The 19386-nt window shown below is 40.7% G+C and overlaps 1 protein-coding gene across 1 annotated transcript in view; it reads right to left on the reverse strand.

The window, feature by feature from the left end:
* Nucleotides 1-19386, reverse strand: part of ARMH4 (armadillo like helical domain containing 4) — a 173015-nt gene that overhangs the window by 131884 nt on the left and 21745 nt on the right. The window lies entirely within an intron of this gene.

Raw genomic sequence — 19386 nt, forward strand, 5'->3', positions numbered from 1 at the left:
AACCCTCTAAAACTCCCTCCTTGGATTTTGCTGTTCTTATAGGCTCCCAAGGCACCAAAGAGGTTGGGCCATGGAGAGAGGGGACAGGAGCACTATATAGGTAGAGTGGGGGTCAATGGCAAATTGGATATTTAAGCCTTCCGTACAAAAGATTGTCTCTCCTTTCTGACCTTCCTAAAAGTTTATGAACATGAGCTTTCCAGCACCTCCCAATGTTCTCCACCTCTAATTTTCTGTTGGAGACATCCTGGTTGCTTTTAATTTTTTAACTTGAAATTCCCAGGAGCAGACTCTGGTGTAAGAATTGCTTAGTATACTCTCCTCATTCTGGGTATTCAATAAATATTTGATAGTTATGATGATGATGATATAAATAATGGTAATGATGTTAGAATCAGTTTTAGTAATTCTGATAGAAGTTTTCACTGCATTCAAAACCCTCAGAACACTTCAAATGACCTATTTCAGCACTACTGAGCTTGAATTTTTACCTCGTACTAAATTATGTCTTTAGTATGCAGTTTATTGGGAAAATAAGTAGGTAGAATAAATCCAATAACAAAATGGTTTTCCTTAAACAAAGCTTTGGAACAGCAAATTTTTATACACTGTAGTTGCTTTTAACTGTTAACACAAGTCCACTATATTTCTCTATCTTTGTTATTTAAATCTTATTATGCAAACACCCAGGTGAATCCTCTTGCTTGTCTGCTCTCCCCAAGAAATCTGTTATAATTGTTGAAGCAGAATATTATGTTTACATTCCCTTCTTTTTAAATCTGTTATTTTCTATATTCTCTAATTAAGAAATCTAATTAAGATTTCTTTAGGCTCTGAACTTTCTGATTCAGTTCTAAAAAATGCAATTTTGCCCATTGCCTCAAAAAAGCAAGATAAGAGAGGAAAGGGCTACTGACGCAGGTACAAAACAAAATTTCAAATCAGCACAGCTGTTTAAAAAGAAACTTTTTAGATAAAGTCAAGGGTGAAAACATTTACAAGAAAGAAATCGTGTCCTTTTTTTTTTTTGCAGCCATAAATAATGTCCTTGTGAGACTGCCTGTAAAAATTCTTTTTAAGAGTCTTGAACAAAAGTTCTAATGTCTCCTGTGGAATACACCTTGTAATCCTAAATTATCATCATGAATTGGTCATCATGAATAACTATATTCAAAATGGCATCTATAACTCTAGGCAAGATATGAATTGTCTTTTACTATGTCAGACAAAAGAGTCCTATCTCCAGCCTTGTCTCTTTTTTTATATGCCAAATGGTAAATAAATCTATGACTTTAATAGATTTCTTATCTTAAATAATGGGCATGAAATATTTATTATTGACATAATGGTATGCATATCTACTGCCTATGTTGCAGAGAAAGATCATTTACTCTTCTCTGCCTCTACCAAGGATAGAATTAAAGAAAATGGCTTTACCAGAAACAGCAAAGCTCAGGCCCAAGGAAGCACTCTTGTCAGAGAAAGCTCTTAGAGACTGGAATAGATTAGTGAAGAGGTTATATAGTCTCTTTTGTTGTAGATTTCTAAAAAAAAGGATGAATTTCAATCTGACTGGGTTGTGGGTTTCTGATGAAACATCATGAGCTCACTCAACAAGGAAATTATGGGGATAGTTGTAAATATGGGAAAATTACCAAATATATTTACTGCAGCTAACTGCGTTACTATTATCCGCCTTCCAACAAATGTTGCTTATTCTTACTTTTAAAGAACGTGATTCAATACTACTCAGCCATAAAAGAAGACAAAATTGTCCCATTTGCAACAACATGGATGGACCTTGAGGGTATGATGTTAAGCAAAATAAGCCAGACAGAGAAAGACAAACACTGTATGATTTCATTCGTATGTGGAAGACAAACAAACACATGGATAAAGAGCACAGATTAGTGGTTACAGAGGGGAAGGGGGTGACAGGGGAGGGGGTGAAAGGGGTAAAGGGGCACGTGTGTATGGTGACGGATAAAAACTAGACTATTGGTGGTGAGCATGATGCAGTCTACACAGAAACTGATGTATAATAATGTACACCTGAAATTACACAATGTTATAAACCAATATGACCACAATAAAATTTAAAAAAATAACAAATATGTGATTCAAGTATTAATATCACATTCAGGATACACATGAGTATATTCAATCCGCAGCACATTGACAGCAAAGGCAGAGAACAGGATACTATCAACGGAGTATCAATACCATTACAATGAAGATGCACTCGGGGCTCATAACCAGAATAATACCAACAGTTTGAACATTGGTTTACCAAGGTTTAAATATGCCATGGACATCAGTGCCAAAAGAAAAGACTTTCCTTCAGTGCAGCACTCAACCTCCTGCTAAATTCCTTGTTCCTATACATTTTGGTTAATTCTTCTGGCCAAACTGTTAGATGACAACAGAGCTGAGTTCATGTCTCGCAGTCATGAAGCAATGAGCAGTGCACCATGTAATGTGGGCTGTGCATTTATTTTGGCATTGAGCTTAGCTCCATGGTTAATCAATCAACAGGTGTTTCTGTTTTGTGGAAAGTATGTGGTGTATGCACAGATATATAATTGAACTCAACTTTCCTCACAAATCTTAAATATAGTTGAGAGGAAAAGGTTATACACATGTAAACATTATCAATAATACGTAATATAAAATTTCCTCATATGCTTCTTAACCATCTAAAAGTGGTACTGATTTTCATCAGCTTTTTTCATGATTCTACTACAGAGAGGAACCATCTGATAAAGCCTATGTGGAAAGTCCGTATCTTAAAATAGTTAGTACATGTGTTATGTAACCATCTCCCCCCCCACCCCAAATTGTAAGCTCTTTGAATTCAGACCGTGTGTTTTATATAGTCTCAGATTTCCCACATCACCTACAGCAGCGCCTCAATAGAGCAGCTGTTCAAAAAGTATTTGTTGACTTACCATGGCTATAAGCTTATTACAAAATAAACACAGTAATGCTCATCATTTTACAACTATGAATCATGAACTGACGACTACTAACATCTAAGAGAAGTTTGACCAGCTTCAGAATGAAATTTGTTAGTCTCATACCGATTGGGAAGATATATTCCAATGTGCATGGCTCTGAGAGCCACGATTTCATTGTTGTTATCCTACGAGAAGGGGTTAGTCCATGCATGCATGTGTCCTATTTGTACCCAAAGGACTAGGCCAATTGATATTTGAAGTCCCCTTCTAACCACAAGTCTGCAATCTTTTTAATTGGTAAAGTTCACATTCATTTACAGAGGAGTTTCACAAGAACAAGTACCCTGAGTGTAAGACAAAAAAGAAAATAAATTGCTTCAAGCTGAAGGCAGAATTCATATTCCATTCAGGCCCAAACCCTTTGAAATAGCCAGAGCAATATGTTTTGTTTTATTTATTCTTTGTCAAGACCTACAATACAAAGTAGACATAAAAGATGCATTTTGCGGAATCAGTTCAAAGCAATTCCTTGGTAACTTGTTTGCAAAAATAGCCAAAGGGAAGAAAACTTCCTTCAGAATGAGAATGATTGAAAATAAGTCTCATACAGAGAAAATTCCTTACTTTTGGACTGGCCTAAAGTGTGAGGCATCACCACAAAAGGAGAAATGAATTTATCTCCCAAAGATCCCCAGTAAAGATAAATGGGATGATCGTGTGAGGTTCCTTCTTTTCTTTTTGCTTTTAGAAGGTTTCTATAAGTGGTTTTCAGGCATAGTGACATGTTTTGTTTTTCTTCCATTTCTCTCTTTGTAAAAGGCATTTTAGGCACTTACACTGCCAGCTAATGTTCATTTTATGACATTGTTCTCAGCCGTCATCTTACATGGATGAGCACTTTTCACTCAGATCATTTTCTGCTTTCATCGAAAAGCAAAACTTTTTTCCCTGTTAGACTCCATTTTTCCTTAAATTCTGTTCCTTTGTTTTTTTCTCATATTTCTACTTGCTTGCTAGATTCTTTTTTTTTTTTAAGTAAGATTAACCCTGAGCTAACATCTGCTGCCAATCCTCCTCTTTTTGCTGAGGAAGACTGGACCTGAGCTAACATCTGTGCCCATCTTCCTCTATATGTGAGACGCCTGCCACAGCATGGCTTGTCAAGCTGTATGTAGGTCTGCACCCAGGATCCAAACTGGTGAACCCCAGGCCGCAGAAGCAGAAGGCGTGAACTTAACCACTGCACCACCCAGCCGGCCCCAACTTGCTTCCTAGAGGCCATACTGTCGCTTTTGAAATTTAATGTCTTCTCCAGGGCGTACGTTGTTCCTTGTTTTGAAAATGCAGGCCTGAGGACTTTGGCCCCATCCTCTTTGATCTGTCTGAGTCCCAGTGTGCTGCTGTGTTTGGGGCAGCCTTGAGGACTATAACTAAATCCCACATGGCGCAATGCGTTACTTGTTCGTGAGCAGTTTTACAGGCCCATGCTTTTGCCCAAGGCAAAAACATAAACAACTGGCCTCCCCTCCCCTACCTTCCCTCCAGAAGGAAATGTAGCAGACGTGAAGGGCATCTAAAGAAGATGATAAAGATATGGAAGAAATGAAAATATGAGAAGATATCAACATTTTCCCCATCGCAGAGAAGGAAATGAAGGCAAAGATAGTTACCTCCACGCTCCTCCTCCTTCTCCAATTATGCCTCCAGGCCCAGAAGGTGGACTTCTGACTGGAGATGCCAGGGACAAAGAAGGCACTTGAGTGAACGGACAGAGAGGAGACTCAGATTCCTTCTTTCCCTCTTCTCACCTTCTTTAGGAGCAGCCTTGAGGGTAGAAACTTTGAGGAGGTGCAGTTGGGCACTGGGAGTGATATGCCTGACAGGTGCCCTTCCTTCTGGAAAGCCCAGTGGGGTTGGGCCAGGTGGAGTTTTACTTTATATGCTGGTACGGTCACACTAGTTGTTACAATAATGAGGCACTTCCATATCAGCTGGTGAAAAGCCATTATCCCAAGTTGCTACTCCAAGCCCTGCCCAGGCCCTCCCCTTCCCAGCCTCAACTTCTCCACCACCTCCCTACCATCCAGAAGTAAAGAGGGTTGGGCAATGCCTGGCACAGTCAGGGGTCTCTTCTGATTGGTTAGTGCAGTGCTCATGCCATTCCAAGTATTTTTAACAGCCTTCCTGGTTGAAGCAGAACAGTGACATATTTAGACAGGGAGTGTGAGAAAGACCTTCTCTCAAAAAAAGCCCATTTTCAGACCAGAGAGTCCACAGGTGGCAACTTTTTTACCAAGTGGCTCTCCTAATGGTAGTTTTTGAATGTGCCTTTGAGCCTGTGCTTTGTGGAAGCAAGTAGAACTTGCTGCGTAGGTCACAGGGAGATTCTCAGCCTTTGAGGATAAGAGAGCAAACACGTGTTATAGAATATAAGTAGAAGCATTGCTTAGGAGCCAAGAGTGTGCATTTAGCTCCAAAATCAGATAACAATAGTTCTGATATCCTAGGATTCTTGGGAAGATTAAATGAGACAATGTGGAAAGGACTTAGCACAGTGTCCTTAACACCCATTACATGCTGAGTAAACACTATTATTTGAAACAGAGTGCAGACCCAGTTGATGAGGTATTGATTTTCAGGTATAAAGCAGGTATTTCCTGAGTTGATGACTACTGGACTTTTTTTCACTTGAGGAACTTTCTGAGAGCAAAAGTACCCCTATTGCTATCCTCCTGTTTAAATTTCAAGTTATGATGGAAAGAATAATTTTCTGTGGATAGATTTTAGAGTGGTGGTTTTGGCATAATTCTATAGCATTTTCTTGGAATTTCACCAAGCAGATTTAATCAATAGGGCTCTCAAATTTAAGTAATTTGGACTATGTCTACTGAGAGTTCTCATTAACACTGATTTTTTCCCCAAACAAAAATATTCTTAAATAGGCAGAAAATGTTTTTAAATTTGTTGAGATTATGCTATTATTTAAATGATTTAGCATTTTATGAAAATGCACTTAACTAGAACCAATTACATCACTTACATAGCTGAAAATAGGTTGAAAATGTAACACTATCTGGCCTATGAGGGACACAATATATTTATCTGATTTAGGGATCTCAAAACATATTATGAGATGTACATTTATCAGATGTTTTAGAGGTGTATTTTTGTCCCTATTTCCTTATTTATCAAATGAGACACTGAGACTGCAAGAGATTGCCCAATGCCAGGGCAAAGCCCATAGGAACTCATGCCTCTGGATTTGTAGTCCAAGACTTTTCCTCTTGTACAAAGGGCTGTCTTCAGAGGCATGACCCTGTTTCAAAGGGAGAGAAACATATTTAATGGCTTAATCAAAGACACAGCTCTACAGCTAAGCATTGCCATCTATGTTGACACGTCGGTACCCCCGGCTCATATTCACTGACATGAACTCTTGTCTCACCTTTCTTCAGTAGCTGGCTAAGGATGCTTACTTGTCTTCAGGACTTACCTTGAGCATCGCCTCCAGGAAACTGTCGCTGAGGACCTAGGCTGGGCTGAGACCCCTTCTTCAGGTCCCCATCACTCCTGGGCACACCTCTGTCATAGTTCTCAGGTTCAGAATAGCTACATCCCAGGCAAGCAGTCTCTACAATGGTGCTGTGCTAAGCCTGCCTCCTGCATTCCCATTCCAGCCTCTATCACTTTCCAGCTTCCATCTTCCCCTCAGCCTGCATGATGCCCCTGCCTACATTCGCCCTCAGTTTGTACCACTCCCCAACCTGCATCCCTCTCAGCTTTTATCCTCCTAGCCGGTATCCTCCCCAACCTACATACCCTCAACATATTCCCTGCCAACCTGTATCACTCTCCAACCAGTAATCACCCCAGCCTGTATCTCTCCCAGCTTGTATCCCCACTGCCTGCAAGAGCCTTAGCTTGCATCTCTCCCCACTAGACTTTATCTTCCTTCCTGTGTCCCTCCAGCCTGAATTCCCCTGTGAAAGGAAGAATTCTAAGACAGCCCCAAAGATTCCTGGCCCTTGATGTTCACACACCTTCTCCCAGTTATTCAATCAAATTCTGACCTAGGTGCTGCTGTGAAGGAATTTTGAAGATGCAATTAAGGTTCCAAATAAGTTGACTTTAAAATAGAGAGATTATCTGGGAGGGCCTGATCTAATCACGAGTCCTTTAATCCGAATCCCAGGTTAGAGACAAAGAAGTCAGAGGGGCCATGGTGGGGCCATGTGTCAAGGAACCACAGGTGTCTTCTAGCTGCTGAGAGTGGCCTCTCCCAACAGCCAGCAAGAAAATGGGAGCCTCAATTCTACAACCACAAGGAACTGAATTCTTCCAACAACAATGTGAGCTTGAAAGAGGACCCTGAGGTTCCTAAAGGAACACAGCCCAACTGACACCTTAATTTTTGCCTTGTGATACCCTGAGTGGAGAACTCAGCCACACCGGGCCTGGACTTCTGACCTACAGAACTGCGAACTAAGAAACGTGTGTTGTTTTAAGCCACTAAATTGTGATGTTTTGTTACACAACAATAAAAAACTAACACAGCCTCGCCCAGCCTGTGTCTTCCCCATTTATATCCCCAGTCTAATCCCTCAGGATGAGGCTGCCCAGTTTGAGTCATTCCCCAGCCTGAACCACCCCCCCCCCCCCCACGCCCCACAGCATGTATGCCCCCAGCCTGTGTTCCTTGCAGCGTGTACCATTCCCCAGCCTGAAGTCTTCCCACGTACACACAGCCTATCACGTGCAGCTCCCCCATGAATCCAGTCACACACACATACACACACAGACCACTAACACCACTGGCTCCCCTGCATAGCACAGCACCCTAAGTGACTCAGCCCAAAGAACACACCAGTCAAATTCAGAGTCTGCATTACCAGATGGAAATTTTGTCTCCTTTCCAAGACCAGTGAGCAGGGCTGGACATCCCAAAAGGATAACTGTAGTCTCTTCTCCTTTGCTTCCTTGAGCCTCAAGCCAATTATGAGCAGCCAGTGAGTCCTGCCTCCTCAGCTCTGAGCACTACGCTAGTTTCTCTAGCACCCTAGAATCAGAGGGCCCCTCCAGGTGGCCAAAGGTACTCCCTTTGTAAAGTAAAGGGCCTCAGATCCACTGGCCAACATCCTTTCATCCCTCCTCTCTAAGGATCTGAAAGTCCCTTTCCTCCAGGAGTATTGCTGACATCCCCCATCTCCGCATTTCCCACCTATATTCCAGGGCCAAGCATTGTTTCCTCTCCTCTGGATTTTTTTTCATCTGTACTATCCCACAACTTCCATTTGTAAAATGGTGCTTTTCTCAGTCACGTATTTCTCCATAATGTATTCTTGTCCCTGAAGTGAAACTCTCTCTAAGGGGGTTAGGATGAGTGGCATAAGTAGCCAATACCCACCTTCAAAAAGCAAACGTTAGGTGAAGAAGATGAGGTATCTGCATAAAAGGGTAAATCACGTTATATATAACAACCTTGTGAGATACAGTTATTACCCTTATTTCACAGATGAGGAAATTGAGGCTCAGAGAGGTTAAGTTGCCAAGGGGCACACAGCAAGCAAGCAACAAAGCTGAGATTCCAACTCAGGCAGTCTGGCTCCAGAGCCCATCCTCTTGCCCACTCTGCTGAACACTTACTAGGTGTCACTGTACTTGGAGTGTGTGCATGACTTATGTGACAAAGGAGAAGGAGAGAACAGAGAGAACTGTGTGCTGAAGTGACCAGGAAATTTTCCACAGAGAAATAGGGCTTGAGCCAGCGTGACAGGAAATTTGGACTCAGGGGTCCAAGGGTGGGGTCCTCAGGTTGGGGGAAGGAATGAACCAGCATAGGAGTGAGAATATGCATGTTCTGGCACTGTAATTTGTACAGGGGAGTCAGGAGAAATAAGGCTGGAGGGAGAAGTGAAGACTGGATTGTGGCTGCCTTGAATGCCAAGCCAAGAAATTTGGCCTTAATTATAAGGCAAGAGGGAAGGTTTCTGGGCAAGTGGATGGAGAGAGGGGAAGGGCAGGTAAACATAGTGACTGACTGGACTTGTGAGACAAAAAGAAGAATAAAAAAATCACCCCAAGGTTTATGCTTGGGTGTCTAGAATAATTTTAGTTTTAATAACAGAAATTGATTAAAATCTATTTGGAACTAAAATTTGCCTCCTTACAATAGTTACACATGTCATGTCTTTAAATTCTGCCAGGATGGAAATTGCATTTGCCGCCCCACCTCCACCACCCATGAAGCAATCTGGGAAAAATTTATATAGGGCCAGACAAGTATGAAGAGTCAACAAGATCATCAGACTCCTATAGAGGCTCCTTTCCCTGTAGAAAAATTCAAAAAGTTCAGCTATGCTATGGGCATGTTGGCAATGAGCCAGTTGTCATCTGGGGTAGCACCCGACATAGGACAATGGAGGAATTCACCTCTAGGCGAATCCTTTTTGCTTTATATGTTTATCAAGCAGATGAGAAGTGGGTTTCTGTTGAAGATGCGATCAAAGCAGATCTAATCTGCTGAAGACATAGAAAATATTGCCGGTCAATAGTTAGAGACTGTGGGTCATAACTGTATACTCCCCAGCTTTTTTTTAGATACGTCAGTGCTTTTAGGAGTTTAGTCACTATGAATATGCAACCTAAAAAACACGCTTTTAACTTTTTCGTCCACAGAGTGAATTAGCAATAAACAAGAACGTAAAGAGCTTGGGAAAAGATACTTACTTCATGCCGGCGCTGAAAGACACGGCAATACTTGAGGAACCAGGAGAGGTGTCTGGTGTCTTCCACCACTGCTTGGCCTGGGAGAGTGAGCTGAGATGGGGAGGGAGCAATGGAGACCTGAAACCTGTCATTCTACTGCCACCTGCACCCCTGCAGGACAGTCCAGACCCGCACAAGAAAGCCAGAAAGCAGAAACGTCAGAGCCAGTTCAGTTCACAGCCTAGTCTTGCCATCTACCAGCTGCTTTTACTTGGCCGAGTTACCTTACCTATCCGTGTCATATTCTTATGGAAAGAAAAAGTTAAAACGATCTATTATATTAAATGCGACCTGCAAAGTACCTTGCAGAGCATCCACAAGATTGAAGAGGCCGATAACCAATAGCTCCCTCTCCCTTCTCCTCCTCGGGCAGCAGGAAGCAGTGGAGGTGATGGGGTTTTCCGACAGCCATCTGGGCAGGGCCCAGGACCAGAGAATCCAAGAGAAGGCAGGTCCTGGAGAATGAGGCTGCGGCTGGTGCCTGTGTTTTGGAGCAGCCTCCACGGCAGGCCTGCAGCTTCCTCCAGTAGACCTGCAGGATGGAATGTTCATGGAAAGGTAAACAGAGCCAGAAGTGGGGACCTAAGGAAGGAACCAAATACCTGGAGATCAAGTGGAGAAGAAACAGAATTTAAAAGGAAGTATGTGTATCGGGGGAGGGACTGGGCCAAAGAGGAGAGCTCACAAAGTGCTGAAGGCGAGTCCTTTCAATAAAAAACCCACCTGAGCCAAGACAGGAAAACCTTTGTCCTGAGACCAAGATTTAGAGACAGTTTCTTCTGAGAAAACTGGTAAGAAAAGGACAGGGGTTTGGTGACAAAACAAAGACCCAATTATCAAAACTGGGATACAAAACGGGAGCAAGGTTGGAGCAGGGTGACAAGATCAGATCAGGAGGAACAGCTGCGACCTGGTGCTGAGTCAGCAGAAGACTGACCCTCTGATTGGTCCTCAGGCCAGGAGTGCAGAGCCCTCACCATGAGCCAGGAGAGACGGTGAGAGCAGGAACGTAAGCTTGGCATTAAATGGGCAAAGCGTGGATGTAATCTTGCAGTCAGGGGCTTTCCAGGCAGTAGCAGAAGCCAAATTCTTTTCACTGTTTCTGCCTCATACTCACTGGGGGGAACTTGTTAAAAATATCAGTGTTCCAGCCCCCCTCAGACTTAATAAATTAGAATCTTTACGGGTAGGTACAAATTACCTGGATCAGGTGAATCTCACGCAAACTAAAATTAGAAACCCAGAGGTTTAGATTGTAAACTTTAGAAGGACGTTCTTCCTCACTTTGGTTCTGAATTTCCATATTTATGTCTCTCTCCTCTCTCTCTCTAGAAAGTAACTAGCTTCTGTCAAAGTTGACTACAGTGGAGCCATTTTAAAATGGAGTCAGAGCTGTCTCTCCAGAGAAACTGCTCTGTTGTCTTGAATCTTGGACAGAGCCAAATGTTTTGACTGGGCCAAAACAGCAATTGTTTTACAAGCAATTGTTTGAGAAGTCAACAGGCAAACAGACATCCTAATCACAAAGACTGAGGATTGTGGACTTTTTGAAGACAGAATCAATAGTCAATCAATGTTTAGCCAAGACTAGCTCTCTGCCTCAAACTCCAATTAAATTCTTTGCAATACGACCTCTTTCTTTGCCTTTAAAAGCCCCTGACTGGCCGCCCCATGGCCGAGTGGTTAAGTTCATGTGCTCCAATTCGGTGGCCCAGGGTTTCCCTGGTTCAGATCCTGGGCGCGGACATGGCACCACTCATCAGGCCATGCTGAGGTGGCATCCCACATGCCACAACTAGAAGGAATCACAACTAAAATATACAACTATGTGCTGGGGGGATTTGGGGAGAAAAAGCAGAAGAAAGAAAAAGAGAGAAAAAGCCCCTGACTTACTCCTTGACTGGACACCAGTGGGTCTCTACCTGAAGCCATGGTCCCTAAATTATAATTCTTGAGACCTCAAATAAACTTTTTTGCTTCTCTGTCAGTTTATGCCTCTTACTTAACACTTCTAATAACTATGTGCAACTCAGACTCTGAGGTAGGTTCAAGTAGGTTCTTTTTTGGTGTGGTAAAATATATAACATAAAACATGCCATTTTACCCATTTTCAAGTGTAAAATTCAATGGCTTTGTGTTGTGCAACTATCACCACCACATATTTTCTTTTTCATCACTCCTAATGGAAAGTCTGTACCCAATAAGGAATAACTCCCCATTCTTCCCTACGCCCAGTTCCTGGTAACCTCTAATCCACTTTCTGCCTCTATGAATTTATCTATTCTAGATCTTTCATATAAGCAGAATCATGCAGTATTTGTGTATGGGGTCTTTCACCCAGCATAATGTATCTGGCTTTCACTTGGCCTTTTGTGTCTGACTTCTTTCATTTAGCATATGTTTTCAAGGTTCATCAATGTTGTAACATGTATATCAGAACTTCATTACTTTTTATGGCTGAATTATATTCCATTTCAAGTATATATCACATTTTGTTTATCCATTCATCTGTTGATGGACACATGAGTTGTTTCCATCTTTTGGCTGTTGTGAATAATGCCGCAATGAACACTGGCATTTAAGTATCTTGAGTCACTCTTTTCAGTTCTTTTGGGTTTATCCTGAGGAGCGGAATTGCCAGGTCATATGGTAATTCTGTGTTTAAATTTTGAGGAACCACCAAACTGTCTTCCACAGAGGCTGCACAATTTTACACTCCTGCCAGCAATGTAGTAGGATTCCAATTTCTCCATGTCCTAAACAACCCTTATTATTCTCCATTTTTTAAATTATAACCATTCAGTAGGTGTGAAATGGTGTCTCATTGTAGTCTTTATTTGCATTTCCCTAAAGACTAATGATGTTGACATCTCTTCATGTACTTACTGGCCATTTATATATCTTCTTTGGAGAAATGTCTATTCAAGTCCTCTGCCCATTTTTAAATCGGGTTGTTTGTCATTTTGTTGTTGAGTTGTAGGAGTTCTTCATATATTTTGGATGTTAAACCCTTATCAGACATATGATTTACAAATATTTTCTCAAATTCTGTAGATCGTCTTTTCATTTTATTGATAATGTCTTTTGATGCACAAGAGTTTTAAATTTTGATAACGGCCAATTTATCTATTTGTTGTTGTTATTGCTTGTGCTTTTGGTGTTAAATTAAGGATCTATTGCCAAATCCAAAGTCATGAAGATTTACCTCTATGTTTTTTCTAAGAGTTTTATGTTTTTTGCCCTTATATTTAGGTTGTTGATCCATTTTCAGTGAATTTTGTATATGTTGTAAGGTAGGGTGGTCCAACCTCATTCTTTTGCATGTAGAAATCCAGTTGTCCTAGAATCATTTGTTGAAGAGACTATTCTTTCCCCACTGAATAGACTTGGCATCTTTCTCAAAAATTAATTGGCCATTTTACTGTTTAATGGGATACAGAGTTTCAGATTTGCAAGATTAAAAGCATACTAAAGATGGATGGTGGCGATGGTTGCACAACAATGTGAATGTACTTAATGTCACTGAACTGTATGCTTAAAAATGGTTAAGATAATAAACTTTATGTTATATGTATTTTATTACAATTTTTAAAAAGTCAATTGAATTAGTGGCTACCAGGGGAAAGGTGGGGTGGGGGTTGGGCACAAAGGGTGAAGGGGTGCACATACGACATGACTGACAAACAATAATGTACTACTGAAATTTCACAAGATTGTAACCTATCATTAACTCAATAAAAATTAAATTTAAAAAAATCAAGTGACCATAGATGGATGGGTTATTTCTGAACTTTCAGTTCTATGCCATTGGTCTATATGTCTATCCTTATGCCAATAGCACACTGGTTGATTACTCTAGCTTTGTAATAAGTTTTGAAATTGGAAAGTGTGAAGACTCTGACTTTGTTCTTCTTTTTCAGAACTATTTTGGCTATTTGGGGTTCCTCGCAATTGCATATGAATTTGAGGATCATCTTTTCCATTTCTGTAAAAAAAAACAGTTCTGGAATTTTGATAGGGATTGTGTCAAATCTGTAGGATGCTTTGGGTAGTAGTGCCATCTTAACAATATACATCTGCTAATCCATGAATACAGAATGTCTTTCCACTTATTTTGGTCTTCTTTCCACAATGTTTTGTAAGTTTTCAGTTCAGGTAGGTTCTTAAGCTATAAAGTTTTTCTTGTCCTGCTTCAGTATGACACACTTCAGATCAAATAAGAAAGGAATGCAACTTACAAGGCAGTCAGTATTTTACTCATTTTGTTGGCACCCACTTGTGAGAAGACTTATACATCACTCGGTATTAAACCAGCATTTATTGATGATGCTTTCTCGTCTGAGCCTGGACTAGGAGCTGGAGGGTCCCTGATTTCCATAAGCTTAAAATAGTGTAACTATCAGGGAGAAATCCAAATAGCGATGGTATAACGAGAAATGCTCTAAATCAGCCTTGTACAGAAAGCTGAGGGGCACATAAAGAAGCGGAACTAAGGGCCCACAAGGGGGGTTGGGTTGGGAAAGGTGTCAAATAGGAGGCTTTGAAGGTAGAAAGGGATTTTGCTGGTCAGGAAAGGGGAAGGAGGAGAAGGGCATTTGGGGAAGAGGATGTGAACAGAAACATTAGCAAGGCATGTTCAGGAACTGCTAAGGATGGCCACTGAGGGGTGTGGGTGTGGTGGGCAGGAGGAGGGCAGGGAAAGAAAAACATGGAGATCGGGTTCAAGTGCCTTAATTGTCTCTGCTTAGTCAATCATCTCTGGTTAGCTCATTCATTTGAGCAATCGTAAAAAAAATTTAAGGCACTTATCTGTTCAAATATCCCTTTCAAAAAAAGATGGTATATTTAAAAAGTAATAATACTGGGACAATAGGAGAAATAGAATCAAGGCTGTAGAGTAGATAATAGTATTTTATCAATGTTAATTTCCTGATTTTGATATTTGTACTATGGTTATGAGAGAGAATGTCCTTAGGAAATACACACTGAAGTATTTAGGGGAAAGGGGGCATCATGAATACAACTTACTTTCAAATGGTTCAGAAAACGTAATGTATACAGAGAGAAGACTACACAGACAGAAAAATCACAAAATAAAAGTGGTAAAATGCTCTCAATTGGAGAATCTGAGTGAAGGCTACAGAAAAGTTTTTGTACTATTCCTGCAGCTTTCTTACAAGTCTGGAATTAATTAAAAATAAAAATTATCCCCCCCAAAAGTAATGCTGTCTCTTCTCTCCAATACAAACTGGGTTCTGAAGAATAAAATAATTTTTCTTTAAATTGTTTTTACACACATATCTGGATGGACACACCATTATCTATCAGTGACTACTTCTTTTTTAAAAATTTTTAAAATTTTTTAATTGGAGTAACATTGGATTATAACATTATATAGCTTTCAGATGCACATCGTAATATATTTCAAATTCTGTGTAGATTACATCATGTTCACCACTCAGAAACTAATCACAGTCCATCCCCTCATATGTGAGCCCTCCCCCACTTCCCCTATGGTAACCACCAATCCAATCTCCATTGCTAAGTATTTGTTTGTCATTGTTTTTATCTTCTACTTATGAGTGAGATCATACGGTATTTGACTTTCTCCCTCTGACTAATTTCACTCAGCATAATACCCTCAAGGACAATCCATGTTGGCACAAATGGCCAGATTTCATCATTTCTTATGGCTGAGTAGTATTCCATTGTGTATAAATACCACACCTTCTTTATCCATTCATCCCTTGATGGGTACCTAGGTTGCTTCCAAGTCTTGGCTATTGTGAATAATGCTGCAATGAACATAGGGGTGCATGCATCTTTATGCCTTTGCATTTTCAAGTTCTTTGGATAAATACCCAGCAGCGGAATAGCTGGATCACATGGTAGATCTATTCTTAATTTTCTGAGGATACTCCATACTGCTTTCCATAGTGGCTGCACCTCTCCAGCAGGATTTTCTGCCTCTTCCGCCTTAGTCAGGACTGTCTATTGTGGGGTTTTTTTTTAATCCAGTTTTCAGTTTTCTATCCAGGGTAATTTTTCCAAAAATAGTTGTAACCTCGTTGTGTTCGTGGGAGGAGATGTGTTCAGAGTCTGCTTACGCTGCCATCTTGATGAGATTGTTTATCAGTGACTACTTAAGGAGTACAACTGGGTGGAGAAAATGAGAATTTAAAATCTTACTTTATACATTTCTGTATTGTTAGAATATTTTATTGGGAGCATGTATTAATTTCGTAATTAAAAATAAAATCACAAAAGACATTAAAAAGAAAAAAACCTGGGGGCAATAATTAATGATAGAGAAACAATTTTCTATTATATGATAATGGAGAGGAGTGGTAAGAAAATATTTTTTAAAATAAAGAAAGAAATATTTTTCCATATATACATAAAGATCAGTGAACATATAGACAACTGTTGGTATTTAATAATTTTTTGTGTCCCTCAGAAGCTTTGTTTCAGAAACTGAGAGCTCAAAAATCTTACCACATTGTTATCTCACCCTGGTGCTCCATTGGTAAGGAAAATCAAAGAAACTCTCTTAATAATTTAAGCAAAAAACCCACATCTTCACCTTAATTACTGCCTACATTTTGTCAAAGCTAAGGTTGCTTTTGTTCAGAATGACTTCTGTGGGCTGACATAAAAAAAAATTACAGCCTGTTGTAGTTTCCTGAGCCCACTCACATGATCAAACTGAATTAAGCACTCATTAAAATCAAGCATCTAAAAAAAAGAGAGAGAAAAGAAGTTCCGTTTATTGTGTGTATGGATGAAAGAGGAAATATAAAAATGACACCAATCAGGGCTGGCCCCGTGGCCGAGTGGTTAAGTTCGCGCGCTCTGCTGCAAGCGGCCCAGTGTTTCGTTGGTTCGAATCCTGGGCACGGACATGGCACTGCTCATCAAACCACGCTGAGGCAGTGTCCCACATGCCACAACTAGAAGGACCCACAACAAAGAATATACAACTATGTACTGGGGGGCTTTGGGGAGAAAAAGGAAAAAATAAAATCTTTAAAAAAAAAAAAATGACACCAATCAACCAGTACCCAATTTCCTGCCCCTGGCCCCAGAATAGATCACCTAGTTAGGCTTTCCCCAGGGTTGGCTTCAAACACAAGTGATACTGATGGAGCATCCTAAAGCAAGATGGATTCACCCCACCTTTTCAGTCAGGAGAGGACCAGAGGAGTCGGTAGTCTGAGGGCATCATTCTATGGGGAATATCTAATGCTACCTCAGAAGCTTCAGTTGATCAGGGCTCAGACCTTTTATACTGTTTTATACTGTTGTGTTCCAACTCATTCCTTCCACTTGTGTACACCATGGTCATGGTCCCTCTGCCTCAAGGACATAGTTACAGAAGCAGAGCCTTATCTGTTAATGTCCTAGGTTGTTAACTCCCAAAACTTAGCAGAGGAGAGGGCTGGCTTGACTAATCTATCCTACTTGTGATCCTTTTAATAAATGAGAACATTCTTCCAGCTGGGCTCTTTTGTATCCAAGTACCAATATTATCTTTTTACTCTTGATATACGTTGAATGAAAATATGCTCAGTAGATAAACTCTGGACATGAATATGACCTAAATTTCTTCTTTAATAAAAGAAGAAAAAAGAGGAAGGGGCGGAGCAAAATGGCGGGGTGAGCTGACCCAGGATTCTCTCCCCTCCAAAATACAACAAAGGATTGGAAAAACTGAATTTCAGAGAATAAATCTAATGCCAACACATTAGAGACCTAAATACCAAGAAGGCGGAGATCATAAACCTTGCTAACGGCCTCAAAGGCACTGGAACAGGTAGGAGAGAACGTCGCTCCCTCCTCTACAGTCTGCGATCGCTGCTGCAAGGGTCCGGGAAGGAGTGGGGGAGGGGCCGCGTGACCGGGGGATCATCCAGGACTCCTGCCGCTGATTCAGTGGAAACCCGCTGACAGGCGAAAGCTTCCGTGCGCAGGGACCCCATAAACCCAGGGCTCGGGAGACCAGAGAACAGAACTGATCTGAATCCAGATGGGTGCGCCAGAATAACAGCCCCTCCCTCCTGGCAAAGCTACTGAGCGCCGCCATCTTCCCTGAAGGTGGAGAACTCAGAACACGTGGCTCTCGACCCCCGTCTAGTGGCGACAGGCTGTAACTGCAACCGAATTCTACCACCATACAAAAAAACCACTCCTCTACCATCCAGCAATTTATAAAAGCCCCAGACCAGAAGGAAAACAATAAAAACATAGAATTAAGTCCTGAGGACTTGGAATTAGGTAAACTAAGAGATAATGAGTTCAGAGCAGCTATAATCAAAAAACTCAATGACGTAGAGAGAAAGATAGAGAAACAAGCCGAGTTCTGGAGTTACTTCACAAAAGAGATTGAAATCATAAAGAAGAATCAAACAGAATTACTAAAGATGAAAAACACAATGGACCAGATAAAACAGAATATGGATTCCTGAATGCCCATGTAGACACCACAGAAGAGCAAATTAACATAACTGAAGATAGATAGGCTGAATGGCTCCAGACAGAGGAAGAAAGAGAACTAAGAATTAAAAAAAAATGAGGAAAATCTCCAAGAGATAGTGGACTCAACGAGGAGTAAGAACTTAAGGATCATAGGAATTCCCGAGAACGTGGAAAAGGAAAATGGAGCAGAAAGTGTGTTTAACGAAATTATTGAAGAGAACTTCCCAAATCTAGAGATTGACGGAGAAATGTGTGTAGAGGAGGCTTTCAGATCTCCTAGATTTGTCAATGTAAAAAGACCTACAGCAAGGCACATAGCAGTACAATTGGCAAGAAGGAAAGATAAAGAAAGAATACTCAGGGAAGTAAGAAAAAAGAAGAGAATAACCTATAAAGGAGCCCCTATCAGACTTTCAGCGGATTTCTCTACAGAAACCTTACAAGCTAGGAGAGAATGGAGTGACATATTCAAAGCTTTAAAAGATAAAAATCTTCAGCCAAGAATATTCTATCCAGCAAGAATTTCCTTCAGATATGAGGGAGAAATTAAATCTTTTCCAGACAAACAAAAGTTAAGGGAATTTGTAACTAAAAGCCCTCCATTACAAGAAATCCTCAAGAAGGCTCTCATACCTGAAAAAAGAAAAAAGGGAGAAAGGGGTCACAATCCACGGACTAGGGAGACCGATGGATAGAACCAGAACAGGATAGCAAATATTCAATTATAGCATTAGAGTAAAGGTAAGGAAACTACCAAAACAAGGACGATCTTAGCACTCTAACTACAAATTACTAAGACGAGTTGGAATAAAAAATGAAAATAATTATTTAGGAGGGGAAGAGCAAAGGGTCTAAATCAGTATTGGCGAAGCAAGTAAGAGACCACCAGAGAATATACTATATTATACACGAGATTCTAAATACAAACTTCAGGGTAGACACTAAAATAAAATACAGAACAGAGTCACAAATCATAAATAAGGAAAAATCTAAGAATCCCAGCATAAGAAATTGCAGTATTAAATGGGTAGGCTAAAGCACACAGGAAAAGAAACGCAGGAAAACAAGATAATGAGCGACAGATTGACAGCATCAAGTCCACATGCATCAATAATCACTCTCAATGTGAACGGATTGAACTCTCCAATAAAAAGACACACAGTGGCAAAATGGATTAAAGAACAAGATC

This window comes from Equus quagga, chromosome 20 (assembly GCF_021613505.1).
Source record: "Equus quagga isolate Etosha38 chromosome 20, UCLA_HA_Equagga_1.0, whole genome shotgun sequence".
Lineage (NCBI taxonomy): Eukaryota > Metazoa > Chordata > Mammalia > Perissodactyla > Equidae > Equus > Equus quagga.